This window comes from Poromitra crassiceps, assembly GCF_964638095.1.
Source record: "Poromitra crassiceps genome assembly, contig: HAP1_SCAFFOLD_1415, whole genome shotgun sequence".
Lineage (NCBI taxonomy): Eukaryota > Metazoa > Chordata > Actinopteri > Beryciformes > Melamphaidae > Poromitra > Poromitra crassiceps.
In genome coordinates this window covers 7,501-32,000 of record NW_028150996.1, presented here as the reverse complement: position 1 = coordinate 32,000, position 24,500 = coordinate 7,501, and the positions used below count along the sequence as shown (strand labels likewise).

Genomic DNA, 24,500 nt, shown 5'->3' with positions numbered 1-24,500 from the left:
TCTACTGTATCTAGTCTCGTGGGTGACTGAAGTTTATAGTTTTATCCACCTTTTTTATAAGGGCATGACATAGCCTTTTCCCCCACTACAGCCCTGCTCACTGTGTGTTTGGTCCTGCAGGTGAGCGAGGGTCTTCTGCCGGGTCTGCCCTTTGGTTTCCCCGACAATGAGACAGAGCTGCCACAAGAAGCGCAGACAATCACAATCATCTCCTGGCAACCAATCCCTCACAGCTCCGAATATGTGGTGTCCTGTAACCCAATCACACACCTGGAGGAGAGGGACTTCCAGGTACACACGCATACACGCACGCACGCGCGCATGCACACACACACACACACACACACACACACACACGTAATCGCACGTGGACACACACATTCTAATCACTTTCTCTACCCTTTCCATATAGATGCGTCTTCCTGGCACGTCCACCAGTGCCACATTGATTGGACTGACATCTGGAGCGTCCTATAATGTGATAGTAGAGGCCATGAGGGGCGGGGCTAAAGAGAAGGTTCTGGAGGAAGTTATCACCGCTGGCAATGCTGGTAAAGAAGTAGTCCACACTGACAAAGACCAAGCGCACGCTGAGATGATTTCTCTTCTATTTCACCGTGTTAGACATGGAAGCAAAGCACGCTGAACAGTGCTTCATTCTCATTTTGATTAGATTAGTTCTATCTGTGGCTGTAATGTCCTCCATTTTGTTTATTATACAGGCCAATTCGTAAAGCTTGAGTTTGATATGCATTTATCTATAGTAAATGCTTTAGCTACAGCAAAGTTAGTTGCTTGTCTAATGTTACTATAAATAATAATAATAATAATACATGGCATTTACAGTATATTGCGCTAATTATAATGCTGATTGCGTAGTGTTACATTTATAGCCATTGCATTGATAGTTGTATAGAGCTGAACAGTCACGTGACATTCTTTGCCCCGGAAGTGAATTCCTCCATTCATTTTCTCCATTAGACATTTAGAAAAATCCTTATAGAACGAGTTTGGGGGGGGAGAGACGACTATTTTATTTTTTCCGCCTTTGCCATTTTTGGTTTTTGCTCCAACTGAAATGTTTTATGGTCACTCAAGATACAGTAAGTCACGGGTTGGCTTGGTTCCAGCCTTAAAACTCATCATATAAGGATTTTCTTTTTCAAATATCTATGGAGAAAATGAATGGGGGAACTTACTTCCGGGGCTGGAAACGTCACGGAAAGTCACGTGACTGTTGAGCTCTATTGAATTTACTGTAATTATTTGGGGCAAATAAAACTAATTCCCGACTATGTTCTCTCTCCCTCGGTGGCAGGAAGAACAAGTCAGGCCACGGTAAAGCACATGGAATGGATACATTTGTAAACAGAGTTTTTTTCTTCCTTCCACCCTCTTACGGCCCGGCCACATCTACGCGTCATTTGACGCGGGCTGACGCTACTGCCCATCCACTTTGTATTGGAACATGCTGCTCGACGCCTCGCAAAGCATGCTGGGAGACCAAGCGACGCGTAGCAGGTTTGTGAAGCGACAGTGGGCAACAGAGGGGGCGGGGTGGAATTTGACAAAGTACAAAGCTAGCCAATTGAGCTCGTCCTAGGACCTATCCTACCCTTCCTGTCCTCTTCCACTTCCTCTCTAACACCAATTTTCAAAGAAGCAAAGTAAATCTAGCAGCAGCTAGCTTGGGAGCTAGCTGCTGCTTCCGGATTTCCACGCCCACCAAGCGTCAAGCGTCCATAGAGCCAAGCGTCAGCCCGGGTCAAATGACGTGTAGATGTGGCTGCACCGTTAGTCCCAGGTGACCTCCCCATGTCTGGCAACCGCGACGTGTGCTACGACACGTTCACACACACCTACCACGAGGTGGGCTCCGAGTGGGAGCGCATGTCTGACACGGGCTTCAAGCTGTGGTGCCGCTGCCTGGGCCTGGGCAGCGGCCATTTTAGGTGTGATTCATCCAGTGAGTGGCAGCTTTACTAACCCCATCCCAGCATGCTTTGCAGACACACCATAGAAGTCCAATGATTCTATGTGATTTACTTGAGGAATTTATATAAAGTGGAGGAATGAATATGTCTCAGATTTTGTATAATTTCATTGATTGGGCTGAAAGTGAGGAATGGAAGCACGTGCATTAGCATGGTGGACCCCCCGATCTGGCAATAGTATATGGACAAAGCATCTGAACATCTACATCCTGGTGCTGATAGGTCTTATATGGATCAGGAGAACCAAAATTGTATCTAATTAAAAAGCTTTTTTGATTGATACTTATTGCATTTTATAAATTCCTTCACTATAGTGCAAAACTGCATAGAACATGGACTGTAATATTCTATGCTGAGCAACACAGTAATATAATCTGAGCATGGGCAGCCTTGGCAGGCAATAATTAAATTGTTAATTTACAGTAAATTGCTCTCTATTTTTGTATCGGATATACTATAATGTGCAATGATATAGTTCTATACATTATTTTATATATATTATTCATAATATCGGTATGGTGATTTCCATACCCTGTATATCATATAGGCTACTGTATGGAAACTCAATATATTCTGCCTGTGGTCTGCCCATGTTAGCCTCTCTGCCATGTTTGTAAGCAGCAGTGAAAACATTGCAGTAAGAGGGGATAGCTGCTAGCTAAGCTAAGCTAACTGGCCAGCCTCGGTCTGTTTTTTGTATTGTCCATATCGATAACCTGACGATACCAAAAACTGAGACGAGCAATTGAATATGAAAGTCATATATTCAAGGTAATCGCATGGACTGGGTATGTGTGCGTGTACGTGCGCGATGGGTTCTATTCCACTGGGAACTAATGTACTCTCTCCTCCACATCAGGAGTGATTTTGCGAATGTAGGTTCATTGTGGAGGATGTGATGTTAAAATATGTGGATAGAAATGTGTGTTGCAGAATGGGAATGTTCATTACAGTACCTTGTGTCACATTCTGTGTGTGACTATGATGTGAGTCTTTCTCCTCAGTGGGAACGGGAAACGTTTGAAACAGAATTTAGGTTTGGGGGACGCTCTCATTAAATAATATCTTCTCCCCTTACATCATTATCTACTCCTCTTTCACCCTTCTCTCCCCACACTCCCTTGATCCTCTCTCTCTCTTTCTCTGTCTCTTTTTCTTCTTCCTCCCTCCTTCAGAGTGGTGCCATGACAATGGCAACAACTACCGTATCGGCGAGAAATGGGATCGCCACGCGGAGAACGGTCACATGATGAGCTGCACCTGCCTGGGTAATGGCAAGGGAGAATTCAAATGCGAGCCACGTAAGTCAAGACTGGTACACGTACGCGCACACACACACACACACACACACACACACACAAGTCAAGTCTATTTTAAGCCCTACTTCACAACAAGCATGTCTTGGAGGGCTTTACAGAGAATATGACTAGCTAGGTCTAGCTAAGCACTATTAATAAACAATCTTATGTTAGAGAGAGAAGGGAGAGAACAGGACAAATAGGGTATACTGGGGCTGGGCGATACAATTGAAATCAATATCACGATAATCATAAGGATCTTTCTCGATATCAATATACTGTATATCACAATATGGTTCATGTAAGCACGTTAAATAATCAACTTATTATCATATATTATTATTGCCTAGCAATTATCACACACACACACACACATTTCAATTCATTTTCAATGACAGCTGTCCATTGTTGTCAGGCAGCGCTGATGACGCGCCCGTCTCCGGCAGATTTCCATCCGTTTTGATGGACACAAAGTTCAGAAACAAATAGATACACACGCTGGTGGTTCACACTCATCCTGTATCACAAGTGTTACTGTTAACGTGTCTTTCGTTTGTTATGGTTCCTTAATGATCTCAAATTGGTTTGTGTACTCCAGCATTATTCATCTTGATGCAATATTGTGTCTTTGATGCATGTCCTCCAGATGAGTCCACGTGTTACGACGACGGCAAAATGTACCAGGTGGGAAATCAGTGGCAGAAGGAATACCTGGGAGCCATCTGTACCTGCACCTGCTATGGAGGACAACAGGTGTGTGTGTGTGTGTGTGTGTGTGTGTGTGTGTGTGTGTGTGTGTGTGTGTGTGTGCGCGCGTGTGCGTGCGCGAGTGTGTGTGTGTGTGTGTCAGATTGGACCAGTGTCTTACGTATCTTCCGAGGACATAGTAGAGAATGTGCTGACATTAGGAGTTAGGCAACAGGTTATCTGGTAAGTCAGAGCTTCCATAGACCTCTCTGAGACACTCTGACAACGCGACCTCTGGCATAGTTATGGCACAAGGGATACAGTGAGGTGACATTCATCATGAAACCGTACATTCCCTGAGCTGACCCCAGGTCAGCTCTTAATACATAATGTTGAATTTTCTTTCTCTCTGTGTGTGTGTGTGTGTGTGTGTGTCAGAGGTGTAGTGCTATCTAGAGAAGTGGGGGAACGCACCTATATGGGGAACACCTGCACACGCACAGGTCCCAACAAAGCGCCCCCCCCCCCCCCCCCCCCCCGCACGCACACACGCTAACGTTCACGCAGCCTATTCATTAATTAATCGTTCAGGGGGCAATCGCTTATATCAACGAATTAAATGAGCAAACTCACGGATTCCTCAAGTGCTGCAAACCACTGTCACTGACACACGACTAACTTGTGTCCTCTATAAACACTGCAGAAGCCCGTGACATTTGCAGCTCTGAAACTAAAATATGTATATGGGCACAGCAGAGCAGACTCAGTTATCAACACAAACAGCTAAACTATCTCTCAACCAGCGATCACACAAGTTGCACAACTGGCATCTGGCGATGCAAATTGCAATGGGGTGATTAACGCTAACTTTTGATTCAACCGCGTTGAAAAGAAACACGCTTTTAACATTGTTTCTTCATGCTTGTAAACGTACCTTTTTAGCAGCTGGTCCGAAAAATTAAAGGATGTTTGGCTGCCTTTTTCATCTTTACTTGTTATAGTGAGGTACTGGTGGAAAAAAAAATATTTTGATGCTGAAAAAGCCAGTATGTTTCAGTATAGCTTTTATTAAACTGAGGTTTCCCCCGCGCTGTAGCTAGTTAAGGTGGAATGTTTCCTTTTCCTTCAAGCCACGAGTTGATGCTGTGTGAATAATTCAGCCCACCTTAAATATAGTTAAGGTGGAATGTTTCCTTCTCTCTTCAAGCCGCGAGTTGATGCTGTGTGAATAATTCAGCCCACCTTAAATATAGTTAAGGTGGAATGTTTCCTTCTCTCTTCAAGCTGCGAGTTGATGCTGTGTGAATAATTCAGGCCACCTTAAATATAGTTAAGGTGGAATGTTTCCTTCTCTCTTCAAGCCGTGAGTTGATGCTGTGTGAATCATTCAGCCCACCTTAAATATAGTTAAGGTGGAATGTTTCCTTCTCTCTTCAAGCTGCGAGTTGATGCTGTGTGAATAATTCAGGCCACCTTAAATATAGGACGAATGACAACGTTGTCAAGTTTCACTCGTTTTATTGGCTCGACATGCACACACACTGACACACACAAAACACCCCTTGGAGAAGTATGGGAACGCCGTTCCCACGCGTTACATTGGGACTACACCACTGTCCTCCTCGCTGTAGGCTCCTAAGCTCCTTCTTCTAAAGTGCTTTGGGCTACACTGTTGTATGAACTGTGCTATACATTTGATTTTAAGCCTTCTATAGGGATTGGTTAATCAGCAGACATTGTATATGTGTGCTTAGAGAGACTTGAAAAGACAAGGGTTCAAATCCCCATGTTGACAACACTCCCTTACTGAAGTGCCCTTGAGCAACACACTGAATCCCAGCCAGCTCCAGACTCTGACTCTCTGAGCTCTCTGTGGAGGGAGGGGAGAGTAATATTTTTATATTATATATAAAAATTATTATAGAGCTTATTTAACTACCAATATCAATGAAGTATCACATTATATTGGTTTTATGCTTAAAACAACAAGCCATTCAGTGGCCACCTGTGTTATAGTACATTATAATATTCCCACAATATAGGGACTTGTATTTTGTCCATGGTACTTAATAATGAGCTTATGGTAGCCTTATAGTATGGTATTTCTTATGTATATTTGCTTTACTCCATTATGCTCGATGATATTTTGAAGCTTTCAAGTTTCCTGTGATGTTAGCATAGTATTCTATTCATTTTGATTATATGAGTATAGTTCTTTATTCATAAGAGTAGCTTTGCTTTCCCTTGGAGTTGAGTGGACTTCAACCCTTCCAGATGTTTATTTATTTATTTTGTAGCTGTAGTTTAGACCCCGGCTTGTCTTTAAGCTCTCCTAAATAGCCCCAAGAAACTTGATCTTCTCAGGTCCTGATCCAACCAGTTCTAGGGACAAACATCTCCGCGCTGCAGCAGCTCTGGCCTGGACTGTTTGTCTGACAGTATTTGTTGGTGATGTTGGAGATGGTCATGCTTCTCAAACTGTTTCTCACAGATGACGAGTCCCTCTACATCCAGCAAGCGGTCATATTCATTGAAGATGCCATACAGGTAAAGGCATGACCAGACGCACACATGCAGTGTTGGGCAAGTTACTTTCAAAATGTAAGATACTACATATTACTAGTTACTTTCATTTGAAAGTAATATGTTATACTTTACAATATTACTGTCTGTGTAGACTTATTTATTACTCTACTTTTGCATTACTTTCACCAAAATAACAGCAGTAGCAGAATGACATCCCCGCCTCGGAAACATGCTGAAAAATAATTTCAACCATCTTGAAGTCGGTGTAAACTGTACAAAATTCTAAATGTTATTGTTTTCCTTTGTTATTGTCATCTAAGTGGTTATTTGCATAAAAACCACACAATTTGATGAGGAAATTATTATATCTTTATTTAAATATGTGCTTTGATATATATATATAAAAAAAAAAGTAACTCAATTTGTAACTTGTGTTACTTGACAAAGTAACTGGTATAAATTACTGCAATCCTATTGGTAATAAGTTATATTACTGAGTTACTGCTAAAAGTAATATATTACATGTAATATGTTACTTTTGTAATGAGTTACCCCCAACACTGCACACATGACATAATATAATGTTTTGACTGGGGTTAGGCACGTCAATGGGTCAAATATATACGGTGCCGATCATAACAATCATAATCATAATATCTAAACAGACTTGTACTCTGTGCTGTTTTTTGTTGAACTTGTACAGTATCGGTCGATCAACCACCGGGTCGATGCCAGATCGCTGCGTCTGTATCGGTGGTACTACTCAAAGATATTCCAGTGGTAAGTTGCAGTCATTCTACTCATTTCTCTCTGTTAGCCTCTAGCTTCTCTGTGCCGTGGTTCACAATTTCTAACAACTGCTCAGGCGGCCAGGGGGCAGGGGTGGTGTTGTTTATTAAATTGTACTGGGTTTAAAAGTGAAATAAGTCTGATTTTTCCTGCCCCATATCACAAAATGACCATAATATATGTTTTACTACACCAGCTGCTGAGTACAGTAAACTCCCCACCCATTGGAATTCCAAGACTGCAACACGTTCACGCCCCTTCCCTGGGGGTTGTCGAAATGCATTCTGGGAAATGTAGGATATCACTAACTGAAGTAGTTATGAGCAGTGTTGGGCAAGTTACTTTCAAAATGTAATATACTACATATTACTAGTTACTTTCATTTGAAAGTAATAAGTTACTTTACAATATTACTTTCTGTGTAGAGTAACTCATTACCTATTACACTACTTTTGCATTACTTTCACCAAAATAACAGCAGCAGCAGAATGACATCGCCGCCCCGGAACCATCCTGAAAAATAATTTCAACCACCTTGAAATCAATGTAAACAGTCCAAAATTCTAAATGTTATTATTTTCCTTTCTTATTGTCATCTATAGTGGTTATTTGCATAAAAACACACAGTTTGATTAGGAAATGATTGTGTCTTTTTTAAATATGTGCTTTGATTTAATCAAATGTAACTCAATTTGTAACTTGAGTTACTTGACAAAGTAACTGGTATAATATTACTGAAATCCTATAAGTAATAAGTTATATTACTGAGTTACTGCTAAAAGTAATATATTACATGTAATATGTTACTTTTGTAATGAGTTACACCCAACACTGGTTATGAGGCAGGTTGAGGGTAAGTGGTCACAGTTACTGCTAGAATGCACATGAACATCAAAGTATAATACAGTAGATATAACATTACAGACTGTTAATGCAGTATAACAGTGTACGAAGATTTGTCTTTTAAATCCCCTGTAATCTTTACCATAATCCTTTTTGAAGTCACTTATGCTTGAGTTCTATCTGAATAACGCTGTGTGTGTGTGTGTGTGTGTGTGTGTGTGTGTGTGTGTGTGTGTGTGTGTGTGCGTGCGCGCGCGTGCGTGCGTGCGTGCGTGCACATTGAAAGTACCGCAGCTGTGTCTTTAGTATATACTGTAAATCACAAATGATTTATGATAGTTATTTGCTGATTGTAGGATATTTAATCATGTCCTTAATGGAACACATCCTGCAGTTGAGAACGAATCTCGCATTCCTCATGCCTCAATTTACAATACTACTCCCAATTACTAACATAATTGACCATTCATGAAGTTGTGAAGTCTTAAAAAGAAGGAGAAGGTTAAACTAACTTTGAAGAATGATATCAACCCCATTAAAACTTTTTCATTTGCATTAAAGACCGTATTTACACATAACCAGCAGTTAATGTGTGCAAGTCAAATCTAAACCTGCTCTTTGACTAGTTTCCGCATCAAGTTGAGTGTCACTCAGAAAGAATACGGTATGTTCCGATGTCCATCCCATCGCTGTCTCCCCGCCCACTGTCCCCAGGGGCCTGGGTCTGACCATAGCGGTGGTGTTGGCGCTGGCGTTCGTGGAGCGGCCGTCGTCCATGTCGTTGTCCTCGGACCTGCGGCTGGTGGCGCCGCGCTGGCAGCCTCCCTGTGGCCTCACGGAGAGCATCGAGATAGTCTGCCTCCTCATCTTCTCCCTCGACCTCGCTGTCAAGGTTAGTCTGCCTCCTCATCTTCTCCCTCGACCTCGCTGCCAAGGTGGGCCTCCAGATCCAATTCCCTTTCACCTGCCAGACCTTTGCTTCAGTCAGTCTAAATTTGCTCTTGTGGAGAGCAAGGATCGATTGGCAGAACTTTATAGAGAGGCAAAGTGACCGCCTACTTCCTGCTTCAGCACTGTACCAGAGATTTTCATCCGCCATTTATTTCCCCATAGACATTTTGAAAAAATGCTTATAAAAATAGTTTTACTTCGTCAAGCCAAATGGTTCAGCTATATTTAGAGTTGGGAGAGACCATAGAACGTTTCACTCTGACCAAAACTTAAAAAAACTACATCGAAAGAATATTTTCTTTAAATCGGCAATTCTTTTACGTTTTGGTCCGAGTGAAATGTTATGTGGTCTCTCCTGTTTCTAAATAGATCTGAACCGTTTGGTTTGAACAAGTAAAACATTTTTTATAAGCATTTTACGAAATGTCTATGGGAAAATAAATGGCGGAGGAAAATCCCTGGTACAGTGCTGAAGCAGGAAGTAGGCGGTCACTTTGCCTCTCTATGTGAACGCTATTTTTTTTTAAACACACATTCAGGACAAGTGTTCCGTCTGAGCTGATAGTTTGGTGACTTACATTTAATAATGTATCACTTTGACCAACACTTTCAGTCAACGCTCAATAGCAGTTTTCTAAATGTTGGTATCAAATGATATTATGCCACGGTCACATGATTTCAGAAGACATATAAAACCAGCATGACATCTTCTTGTTGCTTCAACTTGGAAGCGTTCCACCTGTTTAGCTGGGTGTCTGGTTAACTGGTTTAACTGGTTACGTTAGCGATCGTACGGTTATCAGTTGCTGTTCACCTCTGCCTAAGAAATAGTGGCCCCTTCCTCGCCAACTCTGAGCAAAGTACACTGATACTTCATCCATGCCCGACCACTGGCCACCATTATCAAACTGTACTGGGCAGCACTCAAGGGTGAAGGTATAGCTTCCTCCTCAGACCAACCTATCAGATGAATTAAGACTATGCAACTTGGCACAGGTCATTATTGTGTAGTCCTAATTGTTTCTCTATTTTGAACTAGAACCTCACCGCATCTGTGTTTGTCCTCAGAGCTATCTGATTGGCTGGGAGGAGTTCAGGAAGAACAAGTGGCTGATCGGCTACACTGTCGTCATCTCGGCCTCCGTCATGGACTGGGTGTTATCCGTCAGCATGGTGTGTGACGAGGTGAGGCTGTGTGTGATGCGGGACACCGTGAACATAAAGCATGAGAGAGGATGAAATACATCAAATAAGTTAAGAGCAATTATAAAATATGGAGTCCATTCCTAAAGTTGATCCTAAAATGTATGAAACTGTGACCTCTCAATTGTACCGATCAGAAAGTGAGAGTGCGGAGACTCATCCGGCCATTCTTCCTCCTGCAAAACTCCTCCCTGATGAAGAAGACGCTGAAGTGCATCAAGAGGACACTGCCTGAGATCGCCAGGTATCTGACACGCACACACACGCACGCACGCACACACACACACACGCACACACACGCACGCACACACGCACACACACGCACGCACGCACGCACGCACGCACGCACGCACACACACACACACACACACACACACACACGCACACACGCACACACACACGCACACGCACGCACACGCACACACACACACACACACACATGCTTTTACTGTCTCATATCACAAAATAACCTGCTGCTGCTCAGATGTCTGGCTTCCAAAACTCATTTTCTAGAGTCTGTACTTTTGAAAAGATTAAAAAAAAAAAGTTCATATTAATTCAAATGGAGTTGATAATACTAGGTTGATAACATTTTCAGTGCAGTTTTTTAATGCAAAATCTGGAGCATTTCCTCCTTCAGTTCACGGCACCAAGACGCCTGAAAATGCGTCTCTGTGTAATGTGTTAGGAGTGACAACATACAACGACACCAACGCCTAAAGCTGGGCTCAGACTACAGGATTCTGACAATCTTAGCCGATTTTGAAATCTGGCTGTGACACGCACTACAGGAGAATCTTCCCAGATTATCTTCCCTAGAATCTCAAACATGCACACACTACAAGATTTGTAAATGTGGCGCACCACGCACTACAGGATATTATTAAGATTATCGGCAGGATAATCACCTTGATGCCCGGCCATACGAACCTGTTTCGTTTTTGGGGTTCCAGCAGTGACCAAAGCGCTCCGCCCCCACCTCACCTCTCTCTCTCGTTTCCTCATTTTCATGCCCGTCTCGCCAAACAAATGAATCTCACGGTAGTTAGCATGCGTGTAAACAACGCGACTCTATTGTCTGTACAAGTGAGAACACAAACACATGGCCTACCAACATATATTTCCCTGCTGCATGTCATGAGATCGGCAAAAGTTTGGATAGACTGGATTGCTTCCCGCAGCAGCAATGCCTTTTCCCCCCACACTGCCTGGCTGATAGACAGGTAGATTACAGCCTCTGACTGGCAGGGGCTCAAAACTACGATATAACAACTTTTTATTCATTGGTCATTCATTGTGATATAAATGAGTGACATTTTCCCCCAAATACTCGTGGTTCTGTGCTGTTGGTATTTGGTAGCCTATAATGCCTGCAGTGCAGCGCATCAAATGAGCCGCGTCAATTAACGACGGGAGTCTCGCGCAGCAGCAGAATGATGTATTCGCGCAGATTTTCAGTCCTAAATATCAAACATGTTTGATATGATCGGGACGACCCCGATGAGGCTTTGAGCAGATCGGGAGGCTTAAGATTGGATCTGCAAACAGCTCACACTACAAGATAATCGGTGCCGAACGTCGGGCCCGACCAAGCTTGGCAAGCTGCCAGGCCAGATTTCTCCTCCGATTCTCGGGAGGGGTGAATCGGGCATAAATCGGCCCGAAAATCCTGTAGTGTGAGCCAGCCTTAAGGCAGGCTTTACTGGTATCAGGAAACAGCTGACAGCCAGCATTTCCCCATACCTGGAAAGCCTTGCATAACAATGAAGTCTGGACAGATGCTCATACAGTATGTGTTCTTAATTTGTGTGAACACCAACGAAGAAGAGCAACACAGCACAGACTAGTCCATTATGCGCACAGACTAGTCCATTATGCGCACAGACTAGTCCATTATGCCTACATGTAGCTAAAGTTACAGGTTTGTTTTGAATCCCTCCCCTCCACTGGCAAAATCTCTAACCTGGCAGAATGACAGGTCACTAAAACTCTGTCCAATGATCGAGTTACTTCTGAGTCATGTGACTTTTGTTTTGCAGACCTGATTGGCTTATAATTTGACAGAACAGTGTGTGAACCTAAAGGAACTAAATACAAAAAATGCAGACCGCCGAACTTCTTACTACAGTCGGTTTAAATCACATTTTACCACTCGTCAAGTGAAAAACCAAGCATCTACTTGAGTTGAGAGCATTCTCACTTCCCCATAGCCTGACCCAACGAGACACATAATGATATACTATGGCTTCAATGCATAGCCTGACCCAACAAGACACATAATGATGTACTCTGGCTTCACTGCATAGCCTGACCCAACAAGACACATAATGAGATACTCTGGCTTCACTGCATAGCCTGACCCAACGAGACACATAATGATATACTATGGCTTCACTGCATAGCCTGACCCAACAAGACACATAATGATGTACTCTGGCTTCACTGCATAGCCTGACCCAACAAGACACATAATGAGATACTCTGGCTTCACTGCATAGCCTGACCCAACGAGACACATAATGATATACTATGGCTTCACTGCATAGCCTGACCCAACAAGACACATAATGAGATACTCTGGCTTCACTGCATAGCCTGACCTGTTGTTCGTTCTACCCTGAATCAACCTCAACCTTTTCTGTGTGTGCATGCGTGTACGTGTTTGTGCGTGCGTGTGTGTGTGTGTGTTTGTGCGTGCATGCGTGTGTGTTTGTGCGTGTGTGTTTGTGCGTGCGTGTGTGTTTGTGCGTGCTTGTGTGTGTGTGTGTGTGTGTGTGTGTGTGTGTGTGCGTGCATGCGTGTGTGTTAGGGGTGCACCGATCGATCGACACGCAATCTGTATCGGCCGATTTGGACCTCAAATATGTGATCTGCTGTTTCCGATATTCCTTTAATGTTGCCGATCGCATAGCCGATCATGCTGCACGTGAGAAACATGAGGCAGCCCATTTTCATGTCTTCAATGTCTATCGTTTAACTTTCATATTGTGCTCTAACGTTTATATCATTGTGTTGCAAAGCACACGCTTTGCTTTCATCAGTGTACTCACCTCCATGCACACACTGCACCAGACTGTCAACACACCCCTTGCGTCTTTGAATCACACAAATCAGCTGGTGATTAGAGCAGCCTCAGCAGAGAGAAGTTACCTCCAGTCCTCCCGCCTACCGAGGCATTTGCATGCTGTTAAGTCCGTGTGTATTAAAGTCCCAGATTGACACGGTGGTAGTCGGGGTAGTGCACGCGCACACACAGACAATTTCCACGCAAGCATTGATGTTCCCGCGGGCACTTTGAAGGAAGCGAAAGTGTGCGGCTGAGTATGTGGATGTGCGCTCCGTTCAGACGGACTTTCTTCCTTTCTTTGAACATCAGTTGAACATGTTCTAATCCCCTTCTTCCATGTGTGCGTATATGACCAACCAGTAAGTCATTATTATGTTAATATTCCTGTATTGCATTCCCTTTTGGTTTTAGATCGATCTACCTGCAATCATTGCAATAACGTTTGTTGCGTGCATTTGCCGTTTGATTGTCTGTTGCGCTAATTAATGCCACTACTCAGATGGAGTTTAGCTGGTGTGTAGCTTGTGATTCTGTTGTTTCTCCCGTCATGTAACCCTGTCACCATTATGTAGATCGCACTCATAGTGCTGCTAATTATAACACTGTAACTCGGCCTCGATGGGCGGGTCGTTTTGATGTTCGTTCGATGCGGATCCCAATGTATGACGGTTATTGTGCATAACCCCGGTTCTATGAGTGGGAGCTCTTTGGCTTTAGTCATGGTTCAAGACTGGTGTTTAAGAGTAACTGACTTACAGTTTACCTAATTATCATTTATATATTATTAGTTGTTAATTATCACTATAATTGGCCTATATAACAGCAAGCTTGGTTACTGACCTGTTTGTATATTTTATTGCCTCCTTTTTCCAGACCACACACAATCCTACTATTCCTGTCATAATGCTGTAAAGAGCCTATACTGCTGTACTGTACTGAAGAGAACTGACAACTAAACGGTTGAACTCCCATCTGTCTCCTGCCTCGTGTTTTTACGGACACCCCAGGGCGTATATATATATCGGTGATCGGTAATCGGTAATCGGTGATCGGTCGATGATCGGTTGGGCAGATATTTCTCATAGGTGATCGGCAATCGGTGATCGGTGGCAAAAAACGTGATCGGTGCACCCCTAGTGTGTGTGCATGCGTGTGTGTGTGTATCTGCAGCGCGATCTTGCTGCTGGCGGTGCACCTCTGCCTCTTCACCATGATCGGCATGCTGCTGTTTGTTAAGACGGAGGTGAGCTCACCTGACCTGACCACGCCCACACCACCACGCTAGTCAAATGTATAGTATATGATGTATGATCTATGTAACTTAGGTTGTGTGTCGATATATCATGTAGCATTGTGACTGTGATGACGCTTATGTGAAGCCCTTTGAGAAATGCTTGTGATAAGGGGGCCATAAACTAATTCAATAATTCCTTTTCAACGTCTCAAATGATTATCTCCATCTCCGTCCGTCTTCTTCTCGTCCTCTCTGTGGCCTCCAGGATCCGAAGAAGAACGGGGAGTGGGAGCTGTACTTCAAAGACCTGCCTCGCTCCCTCACCTCTCTGCTGGTGCTGCTCACCACGGCCAACAACCCAGACGGTACCGCTGCTCCAGCGCTCAGATGATCCAAACACCTAGCGCTTAAATTGGAACTGTTTGATATTCTGTGCTGCTTCAGAACTGAACCACGGTCTTAAAGCCGTCTGTTTTGTCCTGTTACAGTGATGATCCCTGCCTACTCCTTAAACAGGGCCTACTCCATCTTCTTCATCACCTTCAGTGTGATTGGTAAGCATTGATCATTATTGTGTACATCGTCACCGTCATCATCACAAGGAAGACGACCGCATTGGTCGATTTTCAATCAGAATCAGAATCCGCTTTATTGGCCAAGTATGTAGACATACAAGGAATTTGACTCCGGGATTCACCTTATGTTCAGACCTTACAGTGGGCCAAATTCTTCCGGGTCCTGTTAACACTTCCGGCGGTCACGGCGCAAAATAAGAGAGTTGTTTTTGGAGCGGACAGTGCAGGGGGTAAAATAAAGAACGTAGCCTACTACTTTGAGCTCGGTACACAGCAAGCAAGCGAGTATCCACTGTTAGCCAGGTCAGATAACGTTATCGTCGACAATGACGAGCACTTTCTTGTAAAACATACCTGGACTCCAACAAAGAAAGCTTCAGATAGTTTTCTCTCCTCCGAGCGCTCGAGCCACTTACGTCCATAAGACCCGCAGACGTTAACGTAATTCCCTGGAATGCGAGACTTAATGAGCCAGTTACATGGCGTTGCATTCTTAGACATTGCCGTTTGCTTTTATTTGGTATGTTACATACAATTGGCTAAATTATTAGTTAATTCAGAGTTACTGCTGATATTGGAGCAGCGCAGCCATTTTATTTTATTTTATTTTTAGCCGGAAGTTTTGACGCGGCCACACAACCGGGTCAAATGGGTGTGGCTACATAAGGTGAATACGTTGCTCTCAATGTACTTACAAGGGGAAAAGAAAATATATGCATACAAGCTAAAACCACAAACAAGGACAGCGATCAAAGGTACATAAAGCAAGTTAACTGCTATTTACATTATATACAGTAAGTGTGATGTAGAGTGACCGTTATAAACATGTGTATAGGAGAAAATAATAATAATACTAATTGTATATCTATGTACAGACAAAGTATATGTAAACCACACTAGATTGTAAACAAGGCTATAAGTCAGATATTGCACAGTTCAAGCTGGTTAAAACAATCAATGTTTACGAATGCAACCTCTAGTGGTGGGGTGAGTAAGTGCATGCGTGCAGTGCATACGCCAGAGTCGGGAGCTGTAACCAGGAAGTAGCGGCGACCGTAACAACAGTCTATTGAAATAGCTCGCTGACACATGAGGGTGAAGGGGTGGGATGGGTGGAGCGGTAACTTCCTTGTCTTTCAACTTCCTTGTCACAAGAGACCCTCCTGAAGTCTGTTTTGAACCTTAACCAGGTTGTTTTCGTTGCTTAAAAAAGTAACCGTTAACCGACGTGACATGCTTCAAATTAACCATGTCCCACGTGAGGCGTATGACCTGCACGCACCGTTTCTCTCATCGGTCGTTTTGGGAGTCATTGTAAACCGACTCATTCTGTTGTTTCAGTATGAGGACATGTTGAATACAATAGGGTTTACAGTGTTGTGTATAAAAGGGAATTTCTTCTGCTTCTTCTTCTCCAGGAACGTATTTCTTGATGAACTTACTGACGGCCATCATCTACAACCAGTTCAGGGGATATTTACTGGTGAGTCCCACATCTTCCATCCAGAGGAGATCATGCTGTTGAAGGAACATCACATCTTCAATCCCAGCTTTTTGTGATGCTTTAATTATCCAGGGAGAGTTGAGGCTACTGCTTCTTCTTCTTCTTCTTCTTCTTCTTCTTCTTCTTCTTCTTCTTCTTCTTCTTCTTCTTCTTCTTCTTCTTCTTCTTCTTCTTCTTCTTCTTCTTCTTCTTCCTCCTCTTCCTCCTCCCCCCCCCCCCCCCCTGTAGGCTCCTAAGTGGAGCATAGGGCCGCAGCCACACAAAGCCAACAGGCTCCTATTGCATTTTCTGTAGCAAGTGGGTTCTTCTGGGGTGGGGTTGCTAGCCCCACGCTAGTTTACACAGTTACACACATTCCCACGAATGTCGCGACCTTACACCTCCTCCATGAATTAAAGGGACAGTTCACCCCCAAATCAAAAATACATATCTCTCCTCTTAACTGTAGTGCTATTTATCCATCGAGATCAATTGGGGTGAGTTTTGGAAATATCGGACTAAAGAAAATATTTCCTAGATGAAAGTGCTCACAAAAAGGTCTGTGGCTTATCTTGAGTAACCGGGGAATGATTTCTGGAGAGGCATTATTGTTACGTTTTTCAAAAGTAATTTTTGGGGGCGCTTTGAGCACCACAAGCCGAGTGCCACCCAGTTCCATTGTATTGGAGAGAAGGCAGACATCTCTATGGCCGATATCTCCAAAACTCGCCAACTCACACCAAAACCATCTATTCTAGATGGATAAATAGCACTACAGGTAAGATCTATTCTAGATGGATAAATAGCACTACAGGTAATATACAGGTAAGAGGGACAATATGTCTTTTTGATTTTGGACATAAAACAGCTGATCTAACCCGTCTGTCCCTGCGTGTTGATGCAGATGTCAGTCCAGACGTCCATCATCAGGAGGCGGCTGGGAATCAGAGCTGCTTTCCAGGTCCTCAGCTGCCAGGGGACAGGCCGTGCTGCTATGTAAGACACACGCACGCAGATTTGACTAATTAGAAGGCTATTTTATCACATTTTCACAAGTTCTTACATTAGCGGTATGTGGCATTGTCAGTTGCAACCAGGAGATTTTGGAAAGAGACTTTCTCACACTGGTCCAGAAACTGGAGAGTATGAATTTTAAACAGTTACTTCTGCTTAGTGCAGCTCTAATGAATGCTGTAGCGAAAGTAATTAACATAATGTCATTACAGTCTGATGGAATAAACAGTAACATAGAAATGGAGTTCAGTCAGGAGCACTCGTATAGTCACAAGATAAAACCATATATAGCAACAAATGGTAACACAATTTGGTGGCAAGCTGCTCCCTGTTACGCAGCTGACATGCTGAAGGTCAGAATATGAACCAAACACGAGTGGTGTAGGTGATTGTTACTACCAGCTGATATGAACCAAACGTGTGTGTGTGTGTGTGTGTGTGTGTGTGTGTGTGTGTGTGTGTGATCAGAGAGCGTGTGCGTGTGGATGCGGTGCTGGAGGTGATGTCCAGGGTCCACATGAAGAGCTACTACAGAGCGGCCATCATCAAGGTTACAGCTATATCACACTGTCCAGCAGGGGGAGTGGGCAGGGCTGCATACACACTGCGACTTATACCACTTTCCAGTGTTGGGGGTAACTCATTACAAAAGTAACATATTACATGTAATATATTACTTTTAGCAGTAACTCAGTAACTTATTACTTATAGGATTTCGGTAATATTATACCAGTTACTTTGTCAAGTAACTCAAGTTACAAATTGAGTTACATTTTATTAAATTAAAGCACATATTTAAAAAAGAAACAATCATTTCCTAATCAAACTATGTGTTTTTATGCAAATAACCACTATAGATGACAATAACAAAGGAAAAGAATAACATTTAGAATTTTGGACTGTTTACACTGACTTCAAGGTGGTTGAAATTATTTTTCGGGGTGTTCAGGGGCGGCGATGTCATTCTGCTGCTGCTGTTGTTTTGATGAAAGTAATGCAAAAGTAGTGTAATAAGTAACGAGTTACTCTACACAGAAAGTAATATTGTAAAGTAACTTATTACTTTCAAATGCAAGTAACTAGTAATATGTAGTATATTACATTTTGAAAGTAACTTGCCCAACACTGCTACTTTCACACCAATGACCAGGGGTGCTTTTACCCACATTCAACCCTTCTTTTGTCAGTTCACACCAAGTCAGTCAACACGGGGTTAATCCAATCAATTCAATCCAATTACGGTAAGTCAGGCTGGAAACGGACAGCCCGCCATATTGTTTCGCTGTCACAACGCGTCCTAAATGCAGCGCTTCACTGTGCGGTGAAAGGTGTGTGTGTGTGTCTCAAGGCTCTTGCAACGGTTTGCAGCTAACGCTAACCTTGCTGCTAGCCTTTTGTCCCGCCCCGGTTCTTAGCAACCTGGGCGGTGGCGTTCACACTGAAATCAACCCTTGTCCTTTCAAACACAAAATCAACCTGGGAATAAGCCTTGTTGGACCTCGGTCTGAAAGGGGTATTTCACTGAATGAGGTGCAGGTCTGAGAGAGAAGAACACCCCTGCAGGTACAGGTGTGAGAGAGACTAATTGAATTGACTTTTAAAGACCTTTTTAGACTACGTGGAATTCACGACCAAATATAAAACCCACATAAGGAAACTAATGGGGGGGGGGCCTGCTTGAAATGAAAGCTGTGAAACTAATTTATAAATGTTCAGGATAAGAAAAAGCATAGCAGGAAATGGATTGTTATAGGACATGACATCAAATTATGTTTCGTAAAGAAGATAAGATACATACAGTACAGTATTGTACAGCACAGGCCACACAAGGAAACCTGTACTTACATGGTAATACGTTTTTAAGGCATTCATATGTTTTTTTTTACTTTTCTTCTTAACACATTGAGTGCCACAGCGCTTCAGTAAAATTGTCTGGAGCCTGTGCCAGATTCACTTCCATTCAGTTGAAAACAGCTATAGAATTTTTTCTATTATGGCTATATTAACGGGGCTGGACTTTAATGAAACATTGAACACTCCTGCTTCTTCCAAAGAAGAAATTTTGTTTCTAGACAGTTCCATTATGAAATGACAGCCTCTCAAAAAAGTGCACTTTCAAGGGTTTTCTGTCGTTTTTTTTTACTTTCCAAGATATAGTCCCTTTTATGAATACCTTTTGCACTCTAATTTCGAGCACATTCACTGACTCTGGCTGGTGTTTTCTGATGTGGTGGCGTGTGGTGTGGTTTCTGTGCAGCCTGTGTGCCACACACCCCTCTCTCCCCCCCCCCCCCCCCCCCCCCCCTCTCCACCTCTGAGCTGCGGGCTCCTCCCACACGCACAGAGTTTGCTTTCTCGACTCCGTTTTTGCCCCGGACAGATCCCAGCGCCCATCAAGGAAATGATGCGCGCTGGCAAACGCGACTGAACGAAAAGGCTTGGCCGTTCGGCTTCGGATGCTGCCTTTCTAGGAAATCGTGTGGAGATAGATAGAAGCATAAGAGCTCAGTTGTGAGCGCGGATGCAGCCGAGCCCACTCTCGCTGTAGACAGAGCAATATATACGGCTCTGGCAGAAAGCATGCATCGGTTTCCACTTTCATCACGGCTTTCTCCGCTGTCTCCTGTACAAAGTAAAGGATCTGAGGTGGGTGGAGCAGCTCCTGTGACGATGTTTAAGGTGGCGCCGTGTGATCCCTTGAAGGGATTCATGCTCACTGGCTAGGTACGACCTTAAACAGCAGAATTATGGAATAATATGAATTATGATTTTAGGACGTCCACAGACGTCCTTGGCACTCCTCGTTACTTTTTTTTAGGACGTCCACAGACGTCCTTGGCACTCAATGTGTTAAGACCTTCAATTTCAATAATAATTTAATTATTTTAAGATGTATTAAAATCTTTTAACGACCTGCTGCAGATATGACGTATCACCTAGGTTTGTTCATTTAATCAGTCAATTATGTTTTTCTTGTGCCTCCCCACACCTCCAGGTGGTGCAGCCGTACTCCACCGTGGGCTACATGGACCGAGACGACTTCAGGAAGCTGTTTGACGAGCTGGATAAAGATCGCATGAAAGAGGTACAATTTAACATTTCATTTCACTTTGCGATCTGTAATATACAGCAAGGGAATAGCTCGCACAGCTCCAGGTCTTAGGCAGCTCAATCGGTGCAGGTTGCAGGGAGATCACAGAAACAGAGGTAGGCAACAGCACTCGAATTAGAGTCAATCTTGAGGTTTTTTTATTTATTAAGGGCAAAACAGACGCGTTTCAGCCTTAAGCCATCATCAGCGTACATAAGTGTACATACATGTTCTGATGTACACTGATGATGGCTTAAGGCTGAAACGCGTCTGTTTTGCCCTCAATAAATAAAAAAACCCAAGATTTACTCTAATTCGAGATCTGTAATATATGCCACTGAATCTCTGTGTGTGTGTGTGTGTGTGTGTGTGTGTGTGTGTGCGTGCGCGTGTGTGTGTGTGTGTGTGCGCGCGTGTGTGTGTGTGCGTGTGTCCACAGCACCCTCCCTTGCCCCAGTACAACTCTCCAGTCCTGCAGAAGCTCCAGATGGTCTTCAGTCACTACTATTTCACTATAGTCGGCAACGCGGTGGCACTGGCCAACGTCATCTGCATAGGCGTAAGTTACACACACACACACACACACACACACACACACACACACAGACCAAGCTGACTAACATACCCTATAATGTTTCCTTTGCGTGTGTTTCAGACCGTCCTGGTGTTGAACGCTGACAAGTCCATTGCCGAGAGAAACGACTACAACATGGAGGTTAGCAGCTGTGTTCTTTGTGTTTTTTTTGTCATGTGGACGTTTTGAAGTTGGTTAATGATGAACACTCAGCTCACATGCTCTGCTGCCTTGACTCAGGGTGCCGGTCTAAGCCCTTGTTACACGGCCCACCCTTGTATACACAGGACGCCGAACGTAAGTAGAGCTGAAGCGTGAAGCAGGCACAGGCTGAACTGACACCTAACCGTTCACACGAGAAGCCTTCTCTTTTCCTCTCACACAGTGCCTCCTCGGCGCGCCTTGAACCCCGCCCACAACAACTCCCATTGACTTCATGTCTGGCAGCTTCAAGCTGGACTGAATCCTGAACGATCGCTCCAGCGCGGCTTCGGCGTTGCTTCGCCGTGGCGTGCGGCCGGTGTGAACGCTCTCACCTGTTAACAAGGACGCCGGAATGAAACTGCGTGGCTTCAGCGTGTGGCTTTGGCGTTGCTTCGGCGTGGCGCGCGGCCGGTGTGAACGCTCTCACCTGTTAACAAGGACGCCGGAATGAAACTGCGTGGCTTCAGCGTGTGGCTTCGGCGTGGCTTCGGCGTGGCTTCGGCGTTGCTTCGGCGTATAGTGTGAACGGCCACTAACTGATTAACGCCGCGTGTGCTTCTGTGCTGCAATCCAATCCTCTGTGCCGATTTCAGCTTAATCACAATAATCACAACTCTGTCACTGTGTGTGTGTGTGTGTGTGTGTGTGTGTGTGTGTGTGTGTGTGTGTGTGTGTGTGTGTGTGTATGTCTGTGTTGTCAGATCTATATAGCTTAAATTCAAACAGTGATTAATTAGTGCGTCTGTAATCTCAACACCTTTACAGATTGGAGAGAAGAACCTGTTTTCGGAAAATATATTCTCCGTTTGTTTTTGCTCATTCTTAACACATTCACTGCCAACGACGTGTTAACACGTTTTCAATATCCAGCTGTTGACTGCCAACGACGTGTTTACACGTAAAAAAAAATTGATTTTTTTTTTTTGACGGTGGATCGTTGATCTGGCCCTTTTGCATCTCCTATTATAGTGTTAGAGCCGCCGGGCGTGTGCAATCCATTCCGCCGACCCACTGAGTGGAGACGGTGCTCAGACTATTGAGAGCCAAGCAAGCCAAGACAGCAGCATGGAAGCCATTATCATGAAAATGGATGGGGCGAAAACGCTTTCGCTTTCGCCTGGGTCCTGGCTGTGGGGGATTGCAAACTTGCATGGTGGATTGCGGATGGAGCACACTTTGAGGCACGCAGCGTAAATATGACCAGAGTCGCAGGGGCTTCATCGGAGCTCTCGGCCAGGGCTCCGGGAGGCGGGCGAGTCCAGCCGGGCTTCCTCGGGGAGCGGCCAGGCACAGCCGCACAGCGGCAGCGGGGCAGTGAGACTGTGACAAGCTTGTGGTGCAGCAGGCCATTTTGCCTTGCAAAATAGCACCAAATTGGAAACAGCCATAAAAGGCTTTTAGAATGGGATTTTCAACCCATTCTTTTTTGTTTCTTTTTCGCTCTAATTTAGAGTAATTTAATTTCTATTCAGAAATTTATTTGAGAGGTCGAGAGTATGAGAAAGTGCATTTGCACAGGTAGGAAAGTGCTTGTGACATGGCGCTGCAGCCAAGAAGAACGCCCACGGAGGGAGGAGTTGAGCAGAGGGGAGTTTCCTGCTGTTATGGAGGAAATTACTGTTCAAAACTATTGTTTAGGTCTTACTGATGCCAAAAATGAATGGTTAAAGTGACTGTTCTATCGAATTTCACAAAAAGCCGTTTATCTCTGAATAATTTTTCTCACGCTGAAACCATGCTGTATTCAACTGCTAATGCTTACATAACTACTAACTCTACAAACTAACTCTTTTAGACAGAGAAAGCACACATTCTATTAGTTCTTTTGAGATGATTGGTGTTCACGAAGTATTAACAGAAAAGAATCCTCGGCTGTTGTAAAATGAGCCTAGAATCCTCAAAAACCCCCCTGGCAGAACCTACCGACAGCATTGAAAAAAGGCTGGCAGTCAATGTGTTAAGACAATCTGCTTCACAAATGAGTTGAAGTGAATGTGAATGAGCCCGGCCTAAACTGCCCACTGTCCCCCATTGGCTGCCAGGTGATCAACTGTTGCTTCATCATCTACTACCTGTCGGAGATGTGTCTGAAGATCTTTGCCTTAGGCTGGAGAGGCTACCTGTCCTACAGGAACAACATCTTTGACGGCCTCCTCACCATCCTGCTCACGGTAACGTGGCTGCACCTGCTGAATACCTATGGAACTGTCGCGTTAACTTGACTCAGTTCTTAAAGGAATACACAGTTTTGGGGGGATTGGCCCAAAATCATCCATGTGTCTCTGTTAACTCTACCAAAAACTTTTCATATTCCTTTAATGCAAATAAATTCAATTTCAATTTCACTCATTGCATTTATTTCCCCCATTTAGGCCCTGCAGATCACCATATTGGCCACCTACAGACTTCCATTGTAGGTTTCTATTTTACTCCCTTCATAAATGTTTACATATTATGATTGCACACCTGACTTGACACTGTGTATGCGTGTGTGTGTGTGTGTGTGTGTGTGTGTGTGTGTGTGTGTGTGCGCGCGTGCGTGCGTGTGTGTGTGTGTGCGTGCCTGCCTACGTGTGTGTTTGCGTGTGTGTACGTACGTACATGTGTGCACGTGCATGTGTGTGTGTGTGTGTGTGTGTGTGTGTGTGCACGCACCACAACAGGGACCCAACAACTCAGTCTGTCTCTGTGGGAGATGGTTCGCCTGGTCAACATGCTCATCGTCTTCCGCTTCCTGCGCATCATCCCGGATATCAAGGTACAGGACATGCTACAGGACAAGGTACAGGACATGGTACAGGACATGGTACAGGACATGGTACAGGACATGGTACAGGACAAGGTACAGGACATGGTACAGGACAAGGTACAGGACATGGTACAGGACAAGGTACAGGACATGGTACAGGACAAGGTACAGGACATGGCTGCGTGTCCAAAGCTCAAGCTGCGCTGACACTCAACGAC

General features: G+C 44.1%; 1 pseudogene across 1 annotated transcript in view; it reads left to right on the top strand.

The window, feature by feature from the left end:
• Positions 1-120: 120 nt before the first annotated feature.
• Positions 121-24,500, top strand: part of LOC310771872 (two pore channel protein 2-like) — a 29,423-nt pseudogene continuing 5,043 nt past the window's right edge. The window contains exons 1-22 of the transcript in view: positions 121-291; positions 413-551; positions 1,799-1,966; positions 3,170-3,295; positions 3,977-4,045; positions 6,471-6,526; positions 7,209-7,285; positions 8,852-9,029; positions 10,157-10,273; positions 10,429-10,535; positions 14,529-14,601; positions 14,858-14,957; positions 15,081-15,146; positions 16,586-16,650; positions 17,555-17,646; positions 18,133-18,214; positions 20,660-20,749; positions 21,195-21,314; positions 21,411-21,470; positions 23,576-23,704; positions 23,906-23,946; positions 24,197-24,315. The product of the transcript in view is annotated as a two pore channel protein 2-like (transcript). The remainder of the gene's footprint in view (positions 292-412; positions 552-1,798; positions 1,967-3,169; positions 3,296-3,976; positions 4,046-6,470; positions 6,527-7,208; positions 7,286-8,851; positions 9,030-10,156; positions 10,274-10,428; positions 10,536-14,528; positions 14,602-14,857; positions 14,958-15,080; positions 15,147-16,585; positions 16,651-17,554; positions 17,647-18,132; positions 18,215-20,659; positions 20,750-21,194; positions 21,315-21,410; positions 21,471-23,575; positions 23,705-23,905; positions 23,947-24,196; positions 24,316-24,500) is intronic.